General features: G+C 38.1%; 1 long non-coding RNA gene across 1 annotated transcript in view; it reads left to right on the plus strand.

Moving 5' to 3' along the window:
- Nucleotides 1–12500, plus strand: part of LOC135217952 (uncharacterized) — a 38801-nt gene that overhangs the window by 12382 nt on the left and 13919 nt on the right. The window contains exon 2 of the long non-coding RNA XR_010315243.1: nt 8370–8506. This is a non-coding gene — a long non-coding RNA (uncharacterized LOC135217952). The remainder of the gene's footprint in view (nt 1–8369; nt 8507–12500) is intronic.

The raw sequence follows: 12500 nt of genomic DNA on the forward strand, positions 1-12500 counted from the left end.
CAATAGCTAGCCCTTCCTTGTCTATTACTACTTTCAGAGGGCTTCAGTTTACGTGAATAAAAAGCTATCGGGAAAAGCTGTTTATCATATTGCTGAAGTAGTAACCCCCTTACGCCCTGATCTGATGCGCCAGTTGCGATAAAGAATTCCTTACAGAAATCAGGAAATTTTAGGATAGGCGAGCTGCGCAATTTCTCTTTCAAGGTATCGAACGCCTGTTGGTGCGTTTTAGACCATATAAAATCTGCACCTTTCTTCGTAAGATCAGTTAAAGGAGCTGCAATTGGTGAGTAGTTGTGCACGAAGCGCCTGTAATACCCCGAACACCCTAGAAATTGTTGTACACCCTTAACGTTAGTAGGTACCGGAAAATTACTGATAGCCAACACCTTATCATGGACCACCTTAAGACCTTGACGAGATACCATAAAGCCTAAATAGACTCGTTCAGTCTTGAAGAACTCGCACTTGGAAATTTTTACTCTTAAATTATGTTGTCTTAATCTCTGGAGAACTAGATCAAGTTTCTGCAAGTGCTCTTTAAGGTACTAGAAAAGATTACAAGATCGTCCATATAGGCATGAAGAATTTCACCTAGCAAGTCACCAAACACTATTTCAATCATTCTGGTAAATGTGATCGGGGGTGCAACATAAACCGAAAGGCAGTATAAAGTGTGCTTTCTTTATCTAAGGGTATCTGGCAAAAGCCTCTGAGTAAATCCAACAAAGTGAAGAACTGATTCTGTCCTAACAGGGATAAGATATCATCGGCACATGGCCCCTTAAAGCGATTAGGAATCGTCTCCTTGTTTAAGTGACGGACATCTACGCAAATTCGCCAAGTCCGATCTTTTTTGGGCACAACAATTAAAGGAAAGTTACAAGGACTCTTCGACTTCCTAATAACACCTTCTTCTAGCATTTTATCTATTTCTTCATTGATTTCGTTCAGAAATTTCATAGGGAGATGGTACGAGGGTACATAAATAAATTTATTCTCGTCCTTTAACCGGATGTGGTGTTAAATGACATCCGTTTTTCTAGAGATCCCTCGCTAGTGGAAAAGACAGCGTGATATTTAGACAAAAGTTAAAAGAATTTCTGTCTGATCCCCTTATCTTGGATATATGCATCGAGTATACTTTTGATTGATTGTAAGAGGGACTCGTCGACAGTGGGTTGAGTGGGGTTAATTTCAGCGACTGTAAGAATGCGGTATTTATACACTTCGATGTCCAAGATATGCTGATTTTGTTTGATTACTAATTCGGCATTCAAGTAGTGACAGACTTCAATGCTGACCTGATGCTGAGAGTCAACAGTGTACAATGTTTTTGTTACGGAAAGTCCGTTGATTTTCATAGTGTCTGGAAGGATTTAGATTTCTGATCCTGGCAAAGTTTTCCCAACGCGCACTGAGAGATACGAAGGTGTATTCAGTTCCAGAGATTATATGTAGGTTGCCAGTTCGGGTTTACAAGAATTATGTTGGGTGGCTTGGATAATATCATGGTTCATGAGAAAGGTAATTGTTTCTTCAATGTATGTTACTGTTTGATTGTCTGTCTCCTTTTTGTCCAAAATGGATTTTAATGTGTTTGAAGATTTGTAAAATTTCCCTTTGATAAACACGCCATTCTTTGTAGGAGTTAGAACAATGTTTTGAATGCACATAGATGGATATCCTACAATTACAACTGGATACATATTAATGTGTTGTACAACTATAAAGGTATCGGTAAGCATGCGCTTACCCACCTTGTATTGAACCTGAGTTACGCCTACAATGCTTAGTTCATTATTTCCGGTGCCCGATAGGCGGGCTTCGGATTTCTCAATAGGGAAGGTTGAAAACAACAAGTGACGAGTCCGTAGGTCCATTATGTTACGTGGACTACCAAAATCGAAAAACAAAGTAAAAGGTTGATATTCTAGATTAACTGCATGCGAAGTAGGGCGTAATTCATCAGTACTGATGATCGCATGAATTCTATGAAAATCTACTGGATCCTGCACTGACTTTTTGGATGTGGTTGTGTGGTTTGTAGGAAAATTTTGTGTTTCACACAGGTCTTCTAGATGATTAAATTTATTATTTGATTCAAAAGATGATGATATGGACGACTCAACATATTCTCCCCCCTGCTGGAGTTATTTACGTGGTACTTGATTTGCTTCAGCCAATCGGAAAATTTGACTGACTTTGATTGTTTTGGGTAGACGAATTAGGAACTGAGTTCCCGGAAGACCGATTTGCTTGTTTCTCATACTGCGCTGCATTACCTTGAGTTGATTTCTTTTTGTAGTTGTTTGGATGTTTCTTCTTGTTATCATTTGCTATGTTCTGTGTATTTTTAGTGTTACTCTGCGAATGGTTGTGCGCATTACAACGAGCACATGCATGACTTGTGGTATTGTGAATGGAGCAAAAATGCGTGGGCAATTGTTCATCATATGCCCTGTTCTCTTACAGTTAGAACAAGTTATCCTGCCTGTGTTACCGCTAAGTACATTTAGCTGCTGTGGTTTATTTTCATTCTTTGAAAAATCTTGGTCAAAAGAGGGGTCTAAATCTGCGCATTTAGACATGTTTCTTAACTTATTTGTATATGTCCAATTCTGTACTGCCGGCCATTAGCTTTTCATCAAAACACCGTATCAAGGCTTCTGGGCAATATAGCTGATATGAAAGTTGAATATATTAAATTTAAGCCTGACAAAGTCTTTTGCAGTTATTTTCTGACCACTGACCCAACTTGACTGATTAAATTGATCCATGTATTCATTCGGACGGTCTGCAATGAGTGCCGCCGGTCAACCAAACTAATATTAGTCATGGAAACAATATTGTATATATTACGTAAAGCTAACACTTCATCCAGCGCTTCCTCACTGCCATATACTGAGTGTAACTTAACTTTAAATTCCTTAGGGGAGTTTCCTAAGGTCATACCTTAGGAAACTCCCCTAAGGTATGACCCAGCATCCCCTTTAGCAAAATCAATGAAGCTTTTAGCTTCCTGAAACTGTAGGGAAGGCAATGGTATACATTTTGCTTTCAAATGAGCATCCACCGATGAGATCCAAGATTCTACCCCCTAAGTTAAGAAACCATTAACGCGCCCTTGGAAAGGAATGATGGCGGATCTTGCATTAACTAAAGTTACAACAGGATTACTGGATGAAGCCAGTACAGATGCCCCCGAGGAAACGGCTGTAGCCATTTTAGAGCTAGTTTTCTTACAATCACTACGCCTATTAGCAACCCTATCAAAGTATCTATACGAAAAAACACGTCCACTACATAAACACATATTCTATGGAAAACACAATGAGGAAAAGAAATATTATGATTTCACAATAGAAAATGATAATGTTAGGCACATAAGATATAGTAAAATATTTCAGCAATGCCTCTGAAAAAGAAGGGTTGGCGGAAATGACAAAGATAAAATCCTGCAAGAAAATGTTAGCAAAAATTATAAAAGATAGATTCCTGCAAGAAAGTATAGTTATCAGCAATGTCTCATAACTCACCCAGGAACAGCGATCTACCGACCTGTGATAATGACGTGATGAATCTTGCCTACACAAGGAATGAATAAAATACGTCTACTTAGCAGCGTTACATGGTGCTGCTTCAGTGTTCATGAGTGATGTCATGTGATCAGGAGATGCTTGTCCTTGGTATTGTGGTTGTCTTGCGTTGACACAGTTTGGAGGTCTGTCAGATGTATTTGTTTGTAGAACAGCTGATTCCCGCTCTGGTGTTATGTTTATGATTCTTCGCGGAAGTCACGTTTGGGCGTTTGTTCTTGAAGTTTTATAATATTGGTGAAGGAACAGGACTTATGACGAAGAAGCCAGTTGATAAAATGTATGGGTAATATTTTTGATAATGTAGCTGAGTTCACTCCATCGAAGTCGTTGTAGGATACGTTGAGCTCTCATGGCACTGCAATGCCGCTGCCTGTTGAACGATGAAGTCTTGAGTGGCTGTATTAAGGGGGCTGGCCGGCTAATGCCATTTTATAAGGACAGGATTTTGACATTCATACCACTTAATAAGGTGACTTGGGACATTTCCAAACCGCATATGATTTTTGCCTCTGACCTTCGGTTTTGTGAGGCCAGGGCGGTTTATCCCAAAATAACCATTTTTCCAATTCTATCTCCTCCCTTGATATTTAATATTAAAACCTGGGATTACTATATAGAACTGATGTAGACCTCCAATCAAATGAAGTTTTTTTTTTTAGGTATTTTTTTTGCTAGATATGAATTTTTCATTATGGTAAAAAAATAAACTCTATAAATCAGGAAAATAAATTGTAAAAAAAAGACGAAACAAAGATTTGAAAAAAGGGCTCTATTTGATTGTTCTATAATTGTTTTCTAAGTTATATACCAAATTTCAATACTAAAGCTTTAAAACTAAGTGAGAAGATAGAATATGAATGTCAATAAGTCTAGTTTTGAGATTCGGGCGTTCAAAGTTTTCCTTTGTATTTTTATAAAGACAACGTTAATAAATAATTATTATTATGAATGTATATGTCTTTTTTGGGTATTAATAAACCAAAAATGTTATTTATCATAATTTAATCATTGATGGTGATCCCTTTGCTCATATATCGTTGCCTGGAGCACTGCCTCAGGCATGACGGGGCACTCCTTCCTACGCAACTCTCTCTCGCCTTCACTAAATCCGCTTATTACAGCAAGTTTTCTTCTTCTGTATGTTAGCAAGATAATTTCCTTGTATTTTCCTCTTTGGCACGATGAAATTCTTGCCGAAATAAAGATAAACAAACGTAAAAGCAGGAGAATGTCAGAGGTGAAACTCGAATGTGTACTCCCTTTTTACAAAGACAATGTTAATAAATCTTGATTTTTATGAATTTCATATTCCTTTTTGGGTATTGATAAACCAAAACTATGTTATTTATCATAAATGAAGATCCCTTTGCTCAAAGATCGTAGCCTGGGGCACAGTGTGACGTGTGCGTCAGGCAAGACGGGGGCTTACTTACTACGCAACCCTCCCTCTCTCTCTTCACTAACTACCTAATATCGTGTATATTATGATATTTTGTAATCGTATTAGAGCGAATTTTCTTCGTCTGTACGTTAGTGAGGAGATTTGCTTGTCTTTTCCTCATTGGCATTATGAAATTCTTGCCGAAACAAATATAAACATATGTAAAAGCAAGCGAATGTCAGATGTGAAACTCGAACACGTACACTATATGATATTTGTGCTCGCACTGAATCGTGGTTGCTTGGTAGCTAGGCTGCTAGGTACTAGGTAGCTGACTTAACCTTCTGCGACTCATGGAATCTCTACAGATGCTATTGGTCACAATTTCTTTGACAAAAATTGTAAAAAATTACGATAACAGAAGAAATATTGCATTTTCTTGTATGGATCAATGTTTTTGGCTTATTGAGTTACGTTTACTAATTACCCTGTAACTACGAAAGTTAGAGTAATTTTGACGAAATATTTCGTATACGTATTCTGCATTGCCATACGAAGCTCCATGAATTTTTTCATGACTGCATTTTTCGCCCTATGCCCCATATATAAGGGTTCCGGCCAGCCCCCATAAGATGCTTCCGTTTCGACATCGTAGTAAGTTTCCACTATATGTATAAGGTTAGCTGCCACCACTGTAATAAGGGAATGGACACACCTGTGTGTTAAAGTGTCCGTACACAGTCCTTAATTGGTACTTTATGGCTTGCTAATGCAAACCGCTGTGGATTTGGAGAAGTATAACAATCTCTCTCTCTCTCTCTCTCTCTCTCTCTCTCTCTCTCTCTCTCTCTCTCCATCCCTTTCTCTCTCGTCATCCTCTCTCTCTCTCTCTCTCTCTCTCTGCAGGAAGGAAGGATATATTCTTTGATTCTCTTTCATAGTCTTGGTATGTTTGGGAGGATGTCGTGGAAACATGGAAGTAGCCAAAATATATATATTCTCTCTGCAGTTACAGTCTTGAGATAGACTTTTTCAGAGAAGAGGTTTGATATCTGAGGTAGATCAAGGGCGAAGAAGAAATGTTCTCTTACAGAGGGATTTACAGCGCAATAGGTTAGCAAACCTAACGAAAGATATGTGTGTACGAACGAACACCTCTTTTAAGGTTAGACAGTCATCATTGTTCTCGTGGGATAAAAAAAAGTAGGTTCCCAGAGCAGGAGGAGGTTTCCGTTCGTATGTTTGTTGTTTTGCCTACCTAGCCTTTGCATGCATCCTGTGAACATATTTTTGGGCAATTCTTTCCTCATCGACCTGTGACCTGATTCAGAGTTATGTTTTTATTCTAAGGAATGTATTACATTTCTTTTCATCATGTAATTGATGTATTTATCGTTACATATATTTCGAATGTGGTTAGAATAAGAAGACTAGCAAGTCAAGAAGTGTTGGAGAGTTGATGGATGGAGTGTTAAGAAAGGAGTTCAAGTATTAACAACATGGATGTGAATGGCATAGATGATGTACACGTGTCAGACGCTCTTCCTACGAGCATTTTGGGCTGGTGTAAAGTGGCTAATATTGCAGGAGCTTTATGCACAGAGGTATACCCACGATTAAACAGTAAAAGCATGAATGCGTTACAAACTGGTGCTATATGTTGTAAAATAATACATATAACTTACTCTGGCAGATATGAAAAAATTATGATTAAGAAAAGGATAGTGAATACAAGTTGAAAACGCGGTAGCCAAGTTCTCGGAAGGTAGTGGTATTCGACAAAACTTTCAAGTGGTAATGGGTATAGAAACCGAGTTAAAAGATAGAATTGAAAGTGTTCATAGTAATTTTGTGTTTTCACTGAATTGGGATAAATATGTGAAATAATATTTAGAGATGAGACAACCTAAAATGACACACATTTGCCCTAGGGCAAAACTATATCATACTATTATGGGTGTTAGCTAAATATAATGTAAAGAAAACTCTAAATCAAATCGAACCGATGAAATTTAGTTATCATAATGATAGCTGATAATATTAATAAGTGCTAGGGACTTGAAAAATTTTCCCAAAGGCAAAAATCTGAAGGTGTATATTCAAAGTAGTAAGGGTGTTAAAATAACTGAGGACTAGAAAGTTAGCGTTATAGGCTGTTATAGATCGTGAAACGGGAGAAGACAGAGAAACTGGAAAAACAATGCAAACAGAGTTACTGAAGCCTTGCAAAAGTGTTGAAAGTAAGATTAGCATGATATTAGGCTAAAGTTGGAAGACTAAAGTACGGGTCATAATATATTAGTGGAAATGACTTGTCAAATTGTAGGAATGAGGAGAAAGCATGGTGAATATGAAGGAATTTTTATTGTTTATTACATACAGAAACATTTTTCAGGCAAGATGTGTTTTAGTCTGATAGAGGAGGGAAGAAGTACTAAAGTGAAACAACCCATAGACTAGGGGTGGCCAACCTATGGCGCATGCACCAACAGTGGCGCATTGAACAATTACAAGTGGCGCACTATACCCCAGAGATAATAAAAGAAAAAAAACATGCCAGCTCATAAAAAAAGAAAAAATAATAATACTAATAATAATACTGATTTCTAGAAAAAAAAAATACAAAAAAGAATTCAAGTAACTTAATTTTTGGCGATCATTACCATGTGAATATTTTCCAGAACTGAGAAAATTTGCCCAAGTTATGCCTGTCGCTTTGGAACAACATACAGATGCGAGCAAGCATTTTCATCCATGAAAATGATCAAGAACAAACCGAGGTCGCGACTATCCGATTCAAATCTTAACACCTAATATTACAGATTTGGTGAAAGCAAAACAAAGTCAAAAGTCTCATTAAACCTAGTTATGTTTATTTTTCCTGCATGTGAAACTACTTTTCTTTAAAACTACTAATTGTGTTCACATATTTCTATTAGTACTTTCAGAAATAACTAATGAATATTATCAATACAAATTCAAAGTGTCAATAAAGTAAGTACAGTTTACCTTGTATCTATATCAAATCTTCCTTTACAACTGCTACATCTGTCCACACTATCATATATATATATATATATATATATATATATATATATATATATATATATATATATATATATATATATCACATATATATATCAAATGATTATATGTATAACTGCCAGTTTGTGTGGCGCATCTGAATTAGAAGTGAACAAAATTGGTGCATGGGAAACAAAAGGTTGGCCACCCCTGCCTAAGACTATTATCATTGAAATGGTGTTCTTATTCTTATGCTTGATATATTGCAGGTCATTACATTGATTCAGGTTGTCAGGTATTTTGAAAATTTATGTTCCTATAAGTACTACAATAACAACCTTTTCAACATTTCTTGTTTTCAGAGGACCATTCAGCGGATCCCTACATGTACCAATTTTCGAGTCCAGCGCCAACAAAGCGGAGGTTAAATTTAATAGCGATCAACTCCTCAATGATTACGGTTTTTACCTTTATTATTATACAATCTAGTAATGGACAAGTAAGTACTACAAGGTGCAATTATTTGTACTTCATATCCCAATACATTTTCATATTGCATTCCAGGAGGATAGCTACGCTCTTGTATATGGCCATGAGCTGAAATAAAGATTACCATTATTATTATTATTTTTTTTTTTTTTTTTTTTTTTTTTTTTGCTCTATCACAGTCCTCCAATTCGACTGGGTGGTATTTATCGTGTGGGGTTCCGGGTTGCATCCTGCCTCCTTAGGAGTCCATCACTTTTCTTACTATGTGCCGCCGCTAGGATCACACTCTTCTGCATGAGTCCTGGAGCTACTTCAGCCTCTAGTTTTTCTAGATTCCTTTTCAGGGATCTTGGGATCGTGCCTAGTGCTCCTATGATTATGGGTACGATTTCCACTGGCATATCCCATATCCTTCTTATTTCTATTTTCAGATCTTGATACCTTATCCATTTTTTCCCTCTCTTTCTCTTCAACTCTGGTGTCCCATGGTATTGTGACGTCAATGAGTGATACTTTCTTCTTGACTTTGTCAATCAACGTCACGTCTGGTCTGTTTGCACGTATCACCCTATCCGTTCTGATACCATAGTCCCCCCCCAGAGGATCTTTGCCTGATCGTTTTCTATCACTCCTTCAGGTTGGTGCTCGTACCACTTATTACTGCAAGGTAGCTGATGTTTCTTGCACAGGCTCCAGTGGATGGCTTTTGCCACTGAATCATGCCTCTTTTTGTACTGGTTCTGTGCAAGTGCCGGGCATTCACTTGCTATGTGGTTTATGGTTTCATTTTTCGTATTGCACTTCCTACATATGGGAGAGATGTTATTTCCGTCTATCGTACTTTGAACATATCTGGTTCTTAGGGCCTGATCTTGTGCCGCTGTTATCATTCCTTCAGTTTCCTTCTTTAGCTCTCCCCTCTGTAGCCATTGCCAATTGTCATCGCTGGCTAGTTCTTTAGTCTGTCTCATGTATTGTCCGTGCATTGGTTTGTTGTGCCAGTCCTCGGTTCTTTCTGTCTTTCTCCTGTCTCTGTATATTTCTGGGTCTTCGTCTACTTTTATTAGTCCTTCTTCCCATGCACTCTTTAGCCACTTGTCTTCACTTGTTTTCAGATATTGCCCCAGTGCTCTGTTTTCGATGTTGACGCAGTCCTCTATACTTAGTAGTCCTCTCCCTCCTTCCTTTCGTGTTATGTATAGTCTGTCTGTATTTGCTCTTGGGTGTAGTGCTTTGTGTATTGTCATTTGTTTTTTTCCTGGTTTTCTGATCTATGCTGCGAGTTCTGCCTTCGTCCATTCCACTATTCCTGCGCTGTATCTGATTACTGGCACTGCCCATGTGTTTTATGGCTTTTATCATATTTCCGGCATTGAGTTTTGACTTGAGTATCGCCTTGAGTCTCTGCATATATTCTTTCCTGATCGTGTCCTTCATCTCTTGGTGTTTTATATCTCCTCCTTCCATTATTCCCAGGTATTTGTATCCTGTCTCATCTATGTGTTTGATGTTGCTCCCATCTGGTAGCTTTATCCCTTCAGTTCTCGTTACTTTGCCTTTTTGTATGTTGACTAAGGCGCATTTTTCTATTCCAAACTCCATCCTGATGTCCCCAGATACAATCCTTACAGTCTGGATTAGGGTATCTATTTCCTTGATGCTCTTACCATACAGCTTGATGTCGTCCATGAACATCAGATGGTTGATTTTGTTGCCTCTTTTCTTGAGTTGGTACCCGGCATCCATCTTCTGTAGTATTTTTGTCATGGGAATCATGGCTACTACGAAGAGTAGTGGGGACAGTGAGTCGCCCTGGAAGATCCCTCTCCTGATATTAACCTCTGCTAGTCTTATTCCAGAGCTTGTAAGTATTGTATTCCAGTTGCGCATTGTATTTTTGAGGAAGCTGATGGTATTTTCCTCTGCCCCATATATTTTCAGGCATTCTATTAGCCATGTGTGTGGTATCATGTCGAAGGCTTTCTTATAGTCTATCCATGCCATGCTTAGGTTGGTTTTCCTTCTCCTACTGTTCTTCATTACCATTTTGTCTATCAGGAGCTGGTCTTTTGTGCCCCTACACTTCCTTCTGCAGCCTTTCTGTTGGTGGGGGATGGTGTTTGTCTCCTCTAGGTAGTTGTATAGCCTTTCACTGATGATACCTGTTAGTAACTTCCACATTATCGGTATTATTATTATTATTATTATTATTATTATTATTATTATTATTATTATTATTATTATTATTATTTTGGTCTATCACAGTCCTCCAATTCAACTGGGTGGTATTTATAGTGTGGGGTTCCGGGTTGCTTCCTGCCTCCTTAGGAGTCCATAACTTTTCTTACTATGTGCTCCGTTTCTAGAATCACACACTCCTGCATGAGTCCTGGAGCTACTTCAGCCTCTAGTTTTTCCAGATTCCTTCTCATGGATCTTGCGATCGTGCCCAGTGTTCCTATGATTATAGGTACAATGTCCACTGGCATATCCCATATCCTTCTTATTTCTATTTTCAGATCATGAAACTTATCCATTTTTTTCCTTTCTTTCTCTTCAACTCTGCTGTCCCATGGTATTGCCACATCAACGAGTGATACTTTCTTCTTGATTTCGTCAATCAACGTATCGTCTGGTCTATTTGCACGTATCACCCTATCCGTTCTGACACCATAGTCACAGAGGATCTTTGCCTGATCGTTTTCTATCACGCCTTCAGGTTGGTGCTCGTACCACTTATTACTGCAAGGTAGCTGGTGTTTCTTGCACAGGCTCCAGTGGATGGCTTTTGCCACTGAATCATGCCTCTTTTTGTACTGGTTCTGTGCAAGTGCCGGACATTCGCTTGCTATGCGGTTTATGGTTCCATTTTTCGTATTGCACTTCCTACATATGGGAGAGATGTTGTTTCCATCTAGCCTTCCTTGAACATATCTGTAAATATTCGTTTATTAAAAATCTTAAATCTCTGAAAGTTCTTAACCGAATACTTTGAAATTTCAAAGTAATCAGTGAAGAACTTTCGGAGATTTAAGATTTTGAATAAACGAATATTTACACTTATTATATATAAATATATATATATATATATATATATATATATATATATATATATATATATATATATATATATATATATATATATATATACATATATACTTTGAAATTTTGACACAATATTGCATTTTAATAGTGAGAGTTTATATAATGGGGTTTCCTCCTACCTACCCCTCTCCAAAGGGGGTGGGGGTGAGGAGGGATTCCCTGGTTATGCCAGTAGACTTAGTTACCTTACGAATTTATCATACATAATTCTGCAGATGACATCATTTGGTTGACAGAGAGAGAATGAGAGGGAGAGGAAATGAGAGAGAGTAGATGGGCTGTTAGAGAGTTGAAAGGGAAAAAAAGACAGGGAGGTTTAGACAGAGAGAGAGAGAGAGAGAGAGAGAGAGAGAGACGAGGAGAGGAGAGGAGGAGAGAGGGAAGAAGACAGAAGAGAGCCCCAGGGACAGATAGAGACAGAGAAGAGCGGGTGTTTGAAAGGATAGAGAGAGAGAGAGAGAGAGAGAGAGAGAGAGAGAGAGAGAGAGGAAAGGGGGAAGGAGAGAGTGATTGTTGGAGAGAGAAAAAGAGAGCAAGAGAAAGGAGCGAGAGGGAAAGGAGGAGGAGAGAGAGAGAGTATTTCTGCATATGACTTATCATTTGGAGAAGAATACTATAGGGTAGAGGAAAAAAACAGAGAGAGAGAGAGAGAGAGAGAAGAGAGAGAGAGAGAGAGAGAGAGTTGGTATTAATGAAAGGAAAGAGGCAAAAAGACAATGATTGTTGGAAAGAGTAAGATAAAGGAGAGAGAGAGAGAGAGTATTTCTGCATATGACTTATCATTTGGAAAAGAATACTATAGGTTAACATCAATGACATCAAAGAGGGTGGAGTTTGAGAAGGGGGTTGACAAAGAGAGAATGAGAGTGAAAGGAAGTGAGAAAGAGTAGACGGGGTGT

The sequence above is a fragment of the Macrobrachium nipponense genome, chromosome 9 (genome assembly GCF_015104395.2).
Source record: "Macrobrachium nipponense isolate FS-2020 chromosome 9, ASM1510439v2, whole genome shotgun sequence".
Lineage (NCBI taxonomy): Eukaryota > Metazoa > Arthropoda > Malacostraca > Decapoda > Palaemonidae > Macrobrachium > Macrobrachium nipponense.